This window comes from Gobius niger, assembly GCF_951799975.1.
Source record: "Gobius niger genome assembly, chromosome: 1".
Lineage (NCBI taxonomy): Eukaryota > Metazoa > Chordata > Actinopteri > Gobiiformes > Gobiidae > Gobius > Gobius niger.
The window spans coordinates 31,947,273-31,963,072 of record NC_136852.1 but is presented as its reverse complement, the minus strand read 5'-3'; the positions used below and the strand labels follow the sequence as shown (position 1 = coordinate 31,963,072).

The window sequence follows — 15,800 nt, the reverse complement described above, 5'->3', positions numbered from 1 at the left end:
ACAACAGGCGTATGTGTAAAACTGACTTTGTTGCGTGGCATTTGTTCACTAAAGGATGTGTCAACAACACAAACCAAAGCAGCGGTGCCTCCTCCCCAAACAACAAAAGGAAACCGGAGACGAGCGTATTCTAACGTGGAAACAGAGTGAGACATCAGAGATCAACGAAAAACGCGAAATCCACAGGAATAAAAAGAGACTAAACTTAATGTTTGGTGCTTTTGCAGAAGCTTTTTTTTAACACTGAAGCTGAGGCCAAAGTGTGGTCCTGTCTGGGGAGCAAAGCAGCGTCTCTGTTCCACTGTCACTGCTTTGCTATCAGGGCTCTTCATGAAGAAGCGGCGCCACATAATCCGTGATTAATAAATCCACTTCCAAACATGTTCCACGTCCACGGTTCAGCTCATCTGATACAATTTTTGTCCGTCCAACACAACCCAGTGTTTACCCAGTATGTAAATACACACAAACTAAGTCATGCCCCGACTGCACGCTCCCAAATCTCTCTAAACAAACCGGTTTGAACCTAAAAGTTTACACTTTTAAATATACCAATTCTGCAGCTTAAACATGGAGAGGCTTCTTCCTGGCTTCAACTGAACCATTCTGCAAAATCTGCGAAAATCTCTTGAAACTTGGGCTGCCGACTTGTGTCCCTCTTTTTTTTGTTTTGGAATCTGCTGATTTTTGAATCTGAAGTACCCACTAAACATGAATATACAGCGCCCCCTGCTGTCACAATTCAACACTGACACATTTAGAAGCTTCAGGATTATAGATGAGACATTTTTTCAAATATTGGCCAACAACATCAGAGGTGCAAATTGGCATATTCCCAATTCCCAAAATTTGCATCGGCCTCAGAAAAACACGCATCGTTCGATCTCTAATAGATGTATTTCTATGATTGAAACCTTTACTATAATAAATGTTTAACTATTATTTACTTGAAAGATAAAAATAAAAAAAAACATAAAAAAAAAATATTGGCCTATATATCGGCTATCGGCCAACCCCCATCATATCAGTATCGGGCCCTAGTCTACTCTATACCTGAACAAATATGTCGTCTTGACTGCCAAATCAGCAGACAACGTACTAAACTGTTACTCACAGTTGAGAGAAGTTATAAAGTTTGTTTTGCATCTATATAAACTTCAAAGTAAACGCTCCTGCTTTTGGACAGAAGGTAGGACCGGCGGGCTGGCCTGTCCACATCAGCATCATTTTGTCGTTGTCGCGATCCTTCCTTATGATGAAGCTGTCTAAGAAATGCCTAAAGTGACTGGTGTTTATTTGGTTTCATTTTATATTCCACATCTGGACCTAATGCAGAGTTAATAATGAGAGAGATCAAAGCCCGTAGCCAGACGCGTGTTTTTCTGTCCTTCTCATGCACTTACAGTACACAGACTGTGATTTAGCCTGACTAACCCTGACTCACAAAGTTTTGTAAAGATTATTTGGGATCAGACACGGCACCTGTCCATCCTCCCAACAAAGAGAGAGCACTGAATATGTGGTGATTCGGACGTTTTATGGCGTTTTTTTTTATAGTGTTCTAGTGAATATTACTCTCTTTTACGAGTTTACTGGCTGCTGGGATCAAAATGAAAAGGAACAGGGAGTAATAAAATTAAAGCCACGTTGCGGAAGATTCAAGGTTAGATGTTGCTGTGTCGCAGGAGAAATTAAATGCAAAACTCTAAACATAAATAAATATGCCAGACCTAAATCATGTATTGTATGGAATCCCGAGGCTCTTTGTGATGTGGCCCCGGCTCTAATTATTTTGAACTGTTCTCGATTTAAATCTTCCATCCTTTGATTTCCTCTTCAGAAATGCCCTCTCCAGTGTGCGTCGTCTGTGGCAGTATGTCCTAATGGCTTTAAGACGCGGCAGACGCCTGTTGTGTCTCTGCGCTCTGGTAGTGGCCTGGTTTTCCCCACTTGCGCTGTTTTCTCCAGAACATGCAACGCTCTAACTCGATACACTCTCGCGAGGGGGAAATCGAATAAGGAAGTCTGCCTCGGAGGCCGCACCGGGACCTCCTCCTCCTCCTCTGTGATGGTTTCCAGGGACAAAAGACTCGGTCTTTGTGACGCCGCTGTCAGCTGCACAAATCTGTTTATTGATCATGATTTGCAGTTTTGACGTTACTTATTGGCCCTTAAAGCCACACTGCGTGAAACCAAATATAACTGAAGACTATACAAGCATTCATTAGGGATGTAAGTTGGTTTAGCAGAAGCAAGTTTGTTTATTTGTCAGGGTTTTACTTGGAATTGGGGTATTTTTCTTTTTTGCGAGTGGACTTTGCATGTTCTTCCCATGTCTCCGACCTCAAACTAAAACATGCACATGAGGATAATCCTCCACCTACTGTAAGCACTCCTGATCCATGATCTGGACATGGGGTCAAATGCATAGAACAATAAAGTGGCAATATTTCAAATCAAACCCCTCCTAAAAACAAAATACCTTAAAGGGGCTAGATGCGAGTTTGCCATTTTATACTCACTACTGCCATCTCTGGTCATACTTGGAACTGCACCTTCTATATGAAGCTCGTGCATGACAGCACTTCGGACCCGAATTAACACCTTTCTGAGTGACAGTGCAGGATTTTAGAAGCAGTTGTGGTGAACAGGTCTCTCATTCTACACATTAGGACATGGCTGGAACATGTAGGGGGAGGAAAATACATTATTTTAACATTTTCAAACTCTGTATAGTCCCTTTAACCATCGTAATCTACAATAATGCTCTGTATTGAAATAGGGTCTTCATTTATCTTTTTCTGCTTTTGCTCTACATCCGCTCACTGACACCGACACTGAGAGACAGACCGCGCTCATACAGTTTGGATCCTATGCTAATGCTGAAAACATGTGTCGAAAAATCACAGAGCCCTGACCTCCACATGACTGGCACTGCCGCCTTCCTCCACTCCAAAAACAGACATCAGTGTGAGTGTGTGCATGCAACGGGAGAGCGGTGATTACAGGCAATAATACTCCACAAAATATACTTTCAACTCATCTAACCTGCCCCTTGGGGGTGTTCTTTGAGCCGACTTTTCCCTTTGTTGCAATATCTCAGTTGTAAAACCTGAGTGTAACTCACCAGAGAATAGCATTTCGATTAAAACCTGCCATCGCTGTAGTATAGACCTCTTCAAACACATTCTGAAATGGACAATTGTGGCCCGGCACAGAGACGGAGATGTTTAGTTTTCTGAAGAGCGCTGCTTCTCAGCTCCTTCTGTCTCGGGCATTTGAGTGATAGACGTTCACCAATCAGGATTGTGAAGCTCAGGTTCAGCTGCAACAGATAAAAGCTCTGAGATTCTACAAAGCAGATTGTAAATGTGATTCAATCCAGGGAAGCTCCTCCAGAAGAGGGCGCTGTCCACATAAAACCAAAGATTTTTTAAAGTCGATTATTCTGTATTACTCTAATGTGGGGCCATTAGAGCAAGAATATGTGGTTTGACTAAAGTCTAAACGTAACTTCCTCCACTCATCATTTTAGCAGTTTATACATTTAAATATATCAAATATGATATATATCACTGATTTGATCCACATTATTTGAGAAAAGATGGATTGTTCTGCAACTTTTGAAATCATACAAGTTTCTTTTTCCTATCTGCTCCTACAAATGCAGAGTCGTGGTATTGTTTGCATCATTGAGCGTTCTGTCCAAATTCTTTCTACATACAAGTCAATTGCGGAGGTTTTATGGCCATTAGATGTGTGTCTGCCCCAAAAAACATAGAGAAACCTGTATTTTAGCATTTAGCTCAGATGTCACTTTTACATGCTATTTAGTATCTCATGTTGAATCTCTAAAGGTCTGTACATTTAGTACTAGTCTCTCACCAGGCTTTGACATCGCGTAAATATCGATGGGTGGACAACAGACAAGAACCTTTTGATCAATCATAATTTGTGATACTTGATGGCTAATGCTAACCGTCTGCATACTAAAGGATCCAAAGACATTTCTACGTATCTATTTCTTTGACTGCAACCAATTGATTTGCATTTCAAATTCACTCGTGATTAATCTTGCAGCACTTCTTTGAACGTCTTCATGTTGCTATGGATGTGGCTCCATATATTTCCACTGTGTTAAACCAGTATCATCCAGTAATGCTTTTAACATGTGTGATGTTGAAAGGCGCGTTGGCCTGACCTCTGGCTGAATGGCACGGCCTCCTCCTTCCCTCAAATAAAACCTTACCAAACAACTCCAACTTCGGAAAAACGCTTCCGGACTTTCCACGAGGCCGTTCATAAACTTACAAAGGTCCTCACACGCTTTTTAGCATATAATCATTTTAAAATAACAGCTTTAGTGAACCACCAAAAAGGATGCAGTCTTGACACTTAAATGGAAAACACATTGGAGCCTTGGCCACTGCAGCAGGCCTCGGTTTTAGAAGCCAGTGCAGTCAGCTTCAGGCTTAGATTACAAGATTTGCAAATTAAAGGAAAACCATAGAAGGGCCGGGAAAAAGCCCTGTACTTGTGGATTTTAAAACGTGCAGTCAATGGATTTGATCAATGAAACGACTTAACACTTAAGTCCAAACAATGAATGGATGAAGAGATTTCCTTAATGGCTAAATGCTCTGTGTGCTTTGGGAAATGTCCAGAAAGTGGAGGGTCCATTCCAGCTGTCCTTTTTAGTAGAGTGACAGTGGTAGAAGGGAAGGTTGGCGGTTTGATCCTCGGCTCTGACCGAGTGATACTGTCATTGTGTCCTTGGGCAAGTTAAAGGCCAACACTGGCAAGCTTTTGTGTCCAAGCATAGAAACACACCACAGTATTGTCTACTCGGCCCACACATGCAGTCAGTTGGTTTCAATTTATCAAATGAATTCAGTTTGCAGTTTTTGGTGGCTAATGCTAATTTCTCACTTGAAGATGCATTGCTGCTTGCTTAGCTTGTAAATGTAATTCATATGTGTCTGGCTAGTGGTGTTTGAGATCATTTTGCAGAGATTCTGTGATGAAAGAGCAGGCTTTGTTCTTTGGTGTTATTTGGATATTTCCTCCTCAGCCCAGATGCTCACAGGATGTCACCCTCTCACTCCCAATGATGACACACCATCTCAAATCTCAAAAGCATTGGAATTCAACACACATTGTCAAATTTGTCTCGCTTATCACCAAAGTATAACCTTATAGGTTTATTTATTTCATTTATAAGCATAGGTCTTTTTCTGTTTTAAACTTATAGCACTTTTCCACCTTCATGAGACACTCATGATAATGTAATTTGATCAGGCCCTAGTATATACAAACATTATAGGAATGTTTTATGTCATAGATCAGGTGTGTCAAAGTCATTTTGGGTAGTGGGCCAAAATTCATCTCCTACGGCGGGTTGCGGGCCACATATAACGTAAACAGAAAATACTGTGGAGAAAGTGTTTATAATAATAATGAGCTGTGATTTTAAAAGGACTGTAGTCTTATAAATAATAATAACGGCTTACATGCTTTACCAGCATGTGTCACAAGTTTGTCAAAGTGCTACACTGTAATTCATTCACTCCACACTTGGTGGTGGTAAGCTAAAATTGTAGCCACAGCTGCCCTGGGTCAGAATGACCATTTACCACATGGCTATAATGTGTTGTTATATCCTGACCTCTTATTATGTCAGTTCCCTCTGCTGGACACGGGTGTAATTCTTTCCTTTTTTAATTTTGGCTGCCCCCTAGTGGCTTGAGTGAGCATTCTGGTTATTTTTTTCAAAATTCATAACACCGCATACTCAGGGATTTATGCTCAACAAGTCGCCGGATGAAATCATCTCATGGGCCGGATGTGATCAGTCCAAAGACTAACTGTTCCAACTGCAGAATCACCAGTAAAAAGGCGTAAAGCACTGTAGTGTCTGAACACTTTGATGTGAATAATAATATTTTCAAATCCCCTTTAGTTCATTAATTGGAATGCGCTTCTTATCCCTTAATACATATGCTGTAGTTTTGATCACGCAATCTCGAGCTATATCAAGTTAATGAAATCTGGCATTGTTGACCAATTGTAATTGAACAGAAGAAGGCCCAATGGTTTGCTAATGCTCAGAGGTGTCAAGTTTAGACCTTTGGAGTGAGCAAAGTAACCACAAGAGTGAAATCGTGGGCTTGGTTAAGCAGCTAAGTAGCGGAAAAATGGCCGGCATATTGTGATTGCGAATGAATAAACTCCTATGCGTCTCCCGTTTCCAGCGCATCTGGCACAAATCAACATAGTGGGCGATTTCCAAGTTTTCATTAAGAGCGGCATCATTTACAACGCAGAGCGAGGCGTTCAAAAATCACCTGACAAGTTTAAACATAGGCCTGGGATTTTACATGACCAAACTTTAGCTTCCAGAGGAACCATGCATGTCTTTCTGTACTGATGCGAAACTTGCTGCAGAGATGTCATTCACTACAGCCCTCTGTGGAAACTTCTACACCTTTGTGTCCAAACACAAAACATAGTACAATCTGTGGAAATGGGTTTGGCATGAACGGCATTTTCGGGCTAAAGATGTCAAACACAATCAACACGTAACACTATGGAATCAGGATTGAGACACGCTCAGGACCACATTCTTTGATTTTGGGAATAGAAAAAAAAACTACTTACAAACAAGGTAAACATAAAGATTCTGTTTACCATGCACATTTGAAATAAGTATCAACATTTGAGAGAATCTGAACGCAGCCGGTCATATCCCATATGTTTTTATTGATCCTATCACAGACACAGCGGTATATATATTTACATCATAGTGCCTCTCCCTTGTAATTGTAGACATTTGTGGTAAATTTGCTGATTTGACACAAGATGCAGCTGTATCTTTGTCTTCTATGTGATTTCGATGTAAAATAACACATCTTTGCAGTTGGAGGTAAGCTATGGTGTGTTGGACCCTGTATTTCTCTGATTGGTTTATCCACCTGTCAATCACACCCAACAAAACTCCCCGAGATAATGGCAAGTCCCTGGTTCGCGTCTTTGTAAAGAAAACATGTGGAGTCTAGGTAAACTACAGCTTTGGCAGCTTTTAGAAACGATAAATCCTTCTAGATTATTTGTAGTTTTAAAGGACCATTACTGTACATTATCTGCAGTCTTTGAAATTTGCTGTTTGGTACTTTTAGATTTGATTGCAATGAATTGTGCAGCCTCATAATGTTACACATCAAAATACTTTGGGCCCTTCGGCATTTCACATCTTATAATAATGTTTATGAATGGAAAGTAAATGAAAGTACGTGCAAGTCTTTTGAAAACCCAGAGGTGCACTGCTTGGAAAAGCATGACGTCAGTTGGTTGGAACAGTGAGTTCTGAGCTATGTAAATAACTCCAGATCTTTTGTTTATGAAGGAAATCCTAATAACCTTTTTTAAAAAGCTTGTAAAATCCATTTGGGATAACACTGGACATTTAATTTCAGCTTGTGGTAGGAGTAGACAGCAAGGTGTACAGTTGTCAGAGGATCAAAGTAAAGAGTTTAAAGATGGTGCCATAGAGAGGACATTTGTTCTTAGGGCAGTGCAATTAATCCAAATGCAATCAAACTGTGACTAAATCTATGATTACTCTCAATTATTGGCATGATTCTTATTAATGGAAAAGACTGCTGCTTCCTCGAGCAGCAACCGCACATTGTGTGGAGTTTGGACTTAATAGAATCACACGTTGAGTTTGAAGCATGGACATGTACAGAGGAGAGACAGTGACTGCATAGGTAGAAGGATGCTGAGGTTAGAGCTGCCAGGAAACGGGACGCCTGGAGAAGGCCCAAAGAGGAGATTTATGGATGTAATGAAAGAGAACCTGAAGTTGGTTCGTTAGTAGATCGTGCACACTCCACGAGCAAGTTATGCATCTCTCAAACATAATCCTGAGTTACAGCCTCCCTTAACTGCCACCAAAATGCCCTGCACGGGCCTATTGTAAAAGCTCAAACATGCACAATAAAAGTGCTTAAAAGGTGCCTCAATCTGACCCCAGTGAGAGTGTAGCGTCTCTGTATTAAAAGCCGCTTAATCACAGCGTAATACAATAATGGCAAAGGTCATTAAATACATGCTCCAGGCGCATTTCCTCCACTCCGATTTGCAACACGTGTTATGTATCCGAAAGCCATTGTTGCGCTAAGCTCCTGGTGTCTCAGTGCACTTTACCGACAGCTTTTGCACCGCGACCGGATGTGTCCCGCCTGCAAAGTGTATTAAAGGGAAAATCGCCCGGCTTTTGTTTAAAGCGAGCCACCGGATTAAGAGGATTTGGAAAAGTGATGCTTTCTATCCTACACTCTCCTCGCTATACGGCCGGTTTGAAAGTCAAGTTGCAATTAGTGAATCGCAAAGGCTACAATTCTTATGAGCTATGAAATGCAGCACCTCTGTGTCCATGAAGTCTTGGAATTTAGCCTGTAAAAGCTGGAAACCCTGTACTTGAGTAAAAATACAGGCACACGGCACCGCCAATATGCTAGCATGGCATTAGCTGAAAGTGAAAGCTTGTTTTCACTGTTTCATAACATGTCATACCCACTCCTGCCTGCAGAGCGCACTCTAGGCACAACATAGACATGATTTTTAATTATTAAAGTAAGATGATGTTGAGTTATCCAAATGAATGTTTTGAATCCTTTACTTTAGCAGTTCATATTTCAGCTTCTCTCAAATGTTAATTCTCCTGCCGCGCAAACTCAATCTTGAAATAATTATATCGTAAATCAATTAACAAATTCATCATTTGCCAAAAAAGAAAAAAAAGAAAGGTGTTGTGCGACAGTTTGATTGGGTCTCGGAGCTCGTGTCAGTGATATCTGTGCCGTGAGTAGTTTGAGGTTGATGTTGGCTAAACGTCGCGCTCTTTGTGTGAGGTAAGTCTCTGACAGTGGTTTGGACTTTCAGCTGGAGCAGACCGGTGTGTAGTTGGCTCTAAAGACTTGGCGGGATTTACTGTTGCAGGAGCCAAGAGACGTATTAGGTCTGTCGTTGGAGCGAGAAGTGATTCTCACAGGAAATATTGATGATGTTGCTGATGTACGGACCACTCCTGACTCCTATTGTTTTACTCGTTTACGCTTCATTACACCTCTTGAAATAATTACACCAGATATTGCATGATATCTATATATTTAACACAGTGATAATGACCAAAACACAAAGTTCAATTAACCTTGAAATTGCAGTTTTGATTCAGCCTTAATGAGCATGCACATGACATTGCAATGATCTTAAAGGGATATTTCGATATCAACTAGCCCGCATTAAAAACAGTCTGACCCGCTCCACAGTGCACCTGAGGCAAATCACTATCAATAGCTGATATCGTAGAAATGCGCTAGCCTTGCACTAGCCTAACCTAACTCTTCAAATATAAGAACTACATGACTTACAAAATAAATATATCCAGGTATCAGCAACACTCTGGATAACTAGGAAATGAGGCCCTATGTCAATAATCCTGAAATATCCCTTTAAAGCAAATTTCAAATGGTTCCTGTTGGCAGTTGGTGTGGGTTAACAGTCCTCGGTTAGAATTCAATTAAATTAATAAATTAAAACCTAAATTACATCCCAGTATCAGTGCATCTTGTACAGAGTGGGTAATGTAACCCCTAACCCTGAATATTTATGTTAAAACATTAATTGCAGATAATTGCAATACGAGAGATGGCGATGACGTCACGGCCGGGGACTGTGGTAGACAATTTAATGTTTTAAATAAATAATAATAGTTCTATGATCGGCAAAAAACAATGTTCACAAACAGGACATGCCCTCCCTGGCGCTGTCGTAGATCGGTCATTTTCTAAAACAGCGTTCGAGGCCTGGTTTCATCAGCTGTTGCCGACCACTGACCAAAACATCGAATCTGTCAAATACGGATCATTGATTGACTGCGGAATTCTTCCGCAGTCAATTATTGGTTTTCATGTTCTTTATTATTATTCCTCTTCCATCTTTTTCCCGATTTTCTAGAGCTTTCAGCACCTTCATGCTTTGTGCAATTTATGCAAGTTATGCATCAAAACGTTCCGCATGTTGAGGAGAAGGGTGCTATTACTTTTGGGACTTCTGCAACTTACGGTTTTTTCCGCTATCGGCCAAAATGTCGGAGATTTTTCCCATTGACTTATAATGGGGCTGCCGCAAATCCATGCTTTTCTGCACTTTTTTCTGCATTTTATGCAATTTCTGCACTTTGTGCATGTTCAGCTTCTGCAACTTGTGGGTTTTGAGAAAAAATTGGCCTTCTGCAGTTTTCCAGTTTTTTTATACGAGAGTTTGAAATTTTTGCATTGGTGTGTATGTGGGAATCCAGCCAATGGGGAGACTCCAGGACTTTCAGCCATTTGTGCAGCTTCTGCCAATCAAGCACTGAGGCCATTTCAACAGTTTGACCAGTTTATGGAATTTAAAAGTTTATGCAACATTAATAATTTATGCAAAGTAACCACTTTATGGGATTTAACCAGTTTATGCATTTTAAAGCGTTTATGCAACTTAAGAGTTTATGCCATTTAGGATTTATGCATTTTAAAGCGTTTATGTAGTTTACATAATTTATGCAAATTAATCCATTCATGCATTTTACCAGTTTATGCAAATCAGATTATGCAAATCAAGCAATTTATGCAATTTGAACAGTTTATGCAATTTCTGCATTCGCTTCCCGCAATTCCGCAGTCAATCGCAATGGCGCAGCCATTGCATTTCTAGTTGTTATTATTATTTGAAAAAAAGAAATTGAGCGACACACAGCCCTAATATTAGGATAACATTATTATAATCAGGGGAAAGCATAAAAAAAACTATTTGTAATCCTTCTTTAGTTGATATATAATTGATTGACGAATAAGCCTGTTTTTCATTGGATCTTTATTTAACCAGAAAAGACCCACAGAGATTTTAGATTTTAATTTTTTTCCAGGGTATTTCTGACCCCTATTCTATATGTTTTAAATGATTAGGAAACACGGAGCATTTGACCTCCTCCTCTCTCCCTCTCTCCGTCCCTCACCCTCCCCCCCCCCCCCCCTCCGCCTCTCTGCACAGAGGCTCCGGCTCCTCTCCACAGTTTATTTGGACTGTACAGCTCTGCTCTATGTCAGTGAAAATGGGTTCTGCCTCGTCAGTTTTCCCCGCTCGGAGTAGGAAGTCCGATGGCCGTCAGTGGAGCTGGAAGTGTGTGTGTAAACAGAGCCGACAGCCTGACTGATCGAGGGTGACTTTGCAAACCTGCGCCTAACCCGGGCCTCGTCGGTCAAAGCAGTTAATGCCTTTGTGCAGTCGGGGACAAACTCTCGCCTGATCCTGTTGCTCAAAAGGGCCCCACGCTGCGTTAAACTGACTCGGTGTGGCTTTGAACCTTGTTTTAATGTCGCTCCCGCATCAAATACAGACCCGCAGTTGTGTTTGAATAATCCTGTCTGCCCCATCCCCACTTGTTGATGTCATGAGGTTTTTGTTTGTTTATTTTTCTGCTTCAGATACTCTGCCTGGGGTCAAGGACAAGGAGTCGTGATCAAATCCGACAAACATTTTCAGACACTAATACAGACAAGCTCACTGTTTTCAGTTAAAACACAAGTACTTCAGTTATCAATTTCTTTTGCCATAATATACTTTGAGTTGCTATTAAAGCCCAGTTCCTGATTTTCTTTCTAGTGGAGGAAAATTTGTTTTGTATTTTATAAAAGCAGACATTTGTGAAGACGGATTCTAAAGCCTATATTGCTCCTGAAAAGTTGTGAAACTTGTACAATCTCATCCATGTGAAGAATTGGGAAGTTCGAAATGCATTAAGTTAGGAATGAGCTTGGACGACTATGTAGAATTCTTTTGTCGTTCGTAAACAAAACAAAAACAAGTAAAGAGCCTTCATCTGCCATGTCCTTCAGTGCAGCACCATCTCCCGATCATGAGCTCGATTTGTAGTCAGAGCTGTGGGAGTAAATACAAGCTCCACTCAGAAAGGCCTGGGACCTTCTAGCTGTGAGATAACAATGCTAACCACTCTGCTACGGTCCAATGTAGTAGATAAAACAATTGCAGCCTTGTGTCGATCTGTTTCTATATTGTGCCAATGTGGCTATTGACTCAAAGTGGCTTTATGGTGGTAAAAGCTGCGTATATTTATTTATGCAGTAGAAGAAACACCATTACCACATAAGTATCCTCATGTGGAGATAAAACGCGGCTAATGCTAATGTCTCCCAAAGGCTGCGAAATGACTCAAACAAAGATGGCGTCTGTCTGTCAACTTCCTTTATTGCGTTATCTAGCCCAGTCCCTTATGTTGGGGGGATAATATGAGCATCTTTATATCCATTTGAGCACCGGGACGTCAGGCCTCGAGAGCAAACGTGACCAGATGTTTCTTGTGTCAAGTGCTTCCACTTAAGTCGGACAGAAAATTGGCACGCGCCGCTAAAATGGCTAAAATTGGCTCTAATGCAAGCTACGGTTTAGGTAATGAATATTAATATCCACTTTACCGCCGTCAGAAGGAAGTGGGAGAGCGGGATTTATGGCGCCATGTTCAGAAAGTCCCCAGTCGCTTTACAAAGAGGAGATGTGTTACCACTGTTATAGTCATACACACTGGGACTGTGAATTTAAAAGGTTATTCTAGACTTTTATTACAATATGGAAGTTCTATTATCAAATCGTATAAACCCAGGGACAAAACTTGAATTTTTTTTTTTGCTACCTGAAAGCTGTGAATCGCGCTCATGAACTCATCCCTGTAAAGAATGGAGATGTTAGAAATGCATTAAGTTAGGAAGGAGTTTGGACCACAACTAACAGTTTAAAATTCACTGGCTTTCACCTGTTTGCCCGCATGCTTTAGCCTGTTTCTATAAGCTGTAGGTGTACATAGACCCAACAGGCCCTAATGACCAGCTAAACACCTGCAGCGGAATAAAACTTTTCAAAGGGTGCATTCAGCCGTAGAAATACAGGAGAGGCAGGGTTTGATCCTGCAGACAGTTAGCACGTTGGCTAGTCCGTTAGCCTTTTAATGTGTTTTTCTATAACACATTTAGCCATCAAACATCGAACGATCCAGATGTTTTCAGCTGTCGTCAACCATCACGTTTAGGTGATGTCAAAGCCTAATGGGAAATCATTATCTTAATATAACTCCCACCTGAACCAATCACATTTTCCCCCAGTTTGGCATTACCCAAATCTAAAAGCTTCTTGGAAAAAGCGTCAAAACAGCGACAAAAGCGAGAAGTAAACGAGGCTGAACTTGCAACATAAAAGCAACCAATGAACAAGAAAAAAGTGGCAAAAATGCTATGAAAAATAAGGTAAAAAAGTGACAACAACACAAGGAAAAAGATCTGCATAGATCAGTTTTGTAGGTCTCAGCTTTCAACTAAGGCCTTTAGGCTGTAAACTCTCCAGTCAAGAGATTTAGATTTGGGTGATGCTGAACTATAGAAAATGCACTTGGTTAAGGAGGGGGGGCAAGAGGTTAAATAAGTGCTGCTGTATAAAAGTGTCCTCTGAGCTAAATGCTAACTCATATTTAGTAAAGTTTCTGCTTTTTGTGGTGTCGGATATACATCCAGTGACCACAAAACATCATCTTACACTATGTTAAACCACAGAAATGATAAATGTCTTGAAACGGACATGTAAACCTGCGCCATACTTAATATAGGAACTGAAGCTCAATTCAAGCAGGTCTCACTCCTGACAAAGCTAAAAGTCTGTCCTGAGGTGAGACACTCACAGTACAGACACTTTTGATTTAGGTATTTCTCACCAGTAAAAACATCTATAATGAAATGAGGTATGACTATGAATATTCATATCGTACCGTCTGTCTATTTGCAAATGTACCATGTTGCGTACAGCAGGGGCTTGTGTTTCCCTAAAGTGGTCCCTTCAGACCCTCTGTATACCCCGGCACTAATGGTAAAATATGTGTAAGAGCGAGACGAGAGCGGGAGAGAGGCTGAACTTTTTACCCTCGTTATGCCGCTCCTGAAGCCTGCAGCTCCTTCCAGGCCCCGGCTCTCTCTGATGTGGTCGCCGTTTGTTGTGTGCGCGAGAACAAGCTCCAAAACATTAAAAAAAACAACAGGCAGCAGACGGCACTGGGAAACTGAAGGGCTGCAGCTAAAATGCGGGTGTGTGTGTAGGTGTGTGAAAGGTTCAGGGACTTCTGACTCAATGAGAAAGAATGAAGGAACTGATTAAACATTTAGGATTCAGGCAGCATGTATCTCTGTAATACATTGAAATGAATTTGATGACTTTATTTTGTTGGTATATCCGATAAGAAACATTTTAGACTGGATTTTGGCCGTCTTTGAATAGGTGCTCTGACGGAAAGAATACGTTGAAATTCAAATCTCCCCTAAGTTTTGGTGGTTAAAAGCTCAGTTACAAAGCTGTAGTGCAAGAAACTTTGAAGTCTTTAGGTGCGACATTTGGTGGAAATGTTGTGACTCGAGAATGAAAAAGACAACCCTTTTTACATTTTCCTTAAAGAGAAAACTGGCCCAACACCAGAGCAATATTTTCAAATTTTCCCCCATGAAATCAACACAATCTGTATAAAACTTTCCCTGCGTCTGGATTAGAGAGTGGAAGAAGCATTTCCAAAGCGCACAGAGTACAATATGTTAACGGCCTGTCATTAATTTCCCATCGAACACTTGAGAGCGCTGCGTTTCCTCATAAATACTGTGACCACTCTCTTCTTTGTTTCGGATTTTGTCACGTTGTTTGAAAACTTTTTACAGACGGCTTTCTCTTTTTCTGCCAAGTCTCCAGTCGCTGGTGCGGTGCCCTGGATGTGACTCGCTGGATGTTGGCAGGAGTTCCCCCCCGTTGTAAATTGGCCTTGGTTAAATGGAAGAAGTACTCGGAAACTTCAGTAAAAAACTGCTACTACAAATCTATGTCTGTGTTCCTTAATGGCTGCAAAAAGGAGCCGTTCTTATGCAAATAAGGTGTTATGTGATGTTTATGTTTTATGTTTTTTATAGGGCCTGAAATTTGAATCACTACGTAAACGAGGAAAATTTGGCGATATAACTGCGACTTGGCAAACTACTTTAAAATCATAGCCTATTAGACAAATTCATTAAAATTGGCTTGATGTAAGTTAGCCATTTTATACTCACTACTGCCACCTCAGGTCATACATGTAACTGCACCTTCTATATTAAACTCATGCATGACAGCACCTTTTTGAGTGACAGTGCAGGATTTTAGAGGCAGTTGTGGTGAAAAAATGAAAATAGATAATTTTAACATTTGTAAACTCCGTAAAGTCTCTTTAAAACAGTCATTTTTGTAATAATCAAAGGTTAACTTGACTGAGGTTAGCCTCATGGGCTGTCTGAGACGCCCCTAACGTACTGCATGTGCATCGAGCATCACATGGTAATTGAATGGTATTTGTGCCGCTGTTTCATCAATGCAGTTGACAAAGAAGGGCCTCATATTCACGTAGAACAATGAGGAAGAACAGTAGAAGAAATGATGGCAGCTCGTGATCCAGGAATATTTCACTCACAGGACAATGTGTTCATTCCATAGACAAAACATTATACATTTTGGTTTCCCTTAATCTCTGCCTGCCCCTGATTCTGGCTCTTGTCAAAATCAGCTGTAGTGCACATGGAAATGATATTCTATGACATGGCCCTGCCCTGTGTTTTAAACCTGTAAGACAACAAGACAGCTCTTGGTCTACTGCTGGTTGAGTCCTAATTTACTGTCGCTACAGTAGA

At 40.8% G+C, this 15,800-nt stretch overlaps 1 protein-coding gene across 3 annotated transcripts in view; it reads left to right on the top strand.

Moving 5' to 3' along the window:
• bcas3 (BCAS3 microtubule associated cell migration factor) overlaps positions 1-15,800 on the top strand; it is a 463,665-nt gene that overhangs the window by 13,847 nt on the left and 434,018 nt on the right. The window lies entirely within an intron of this gene.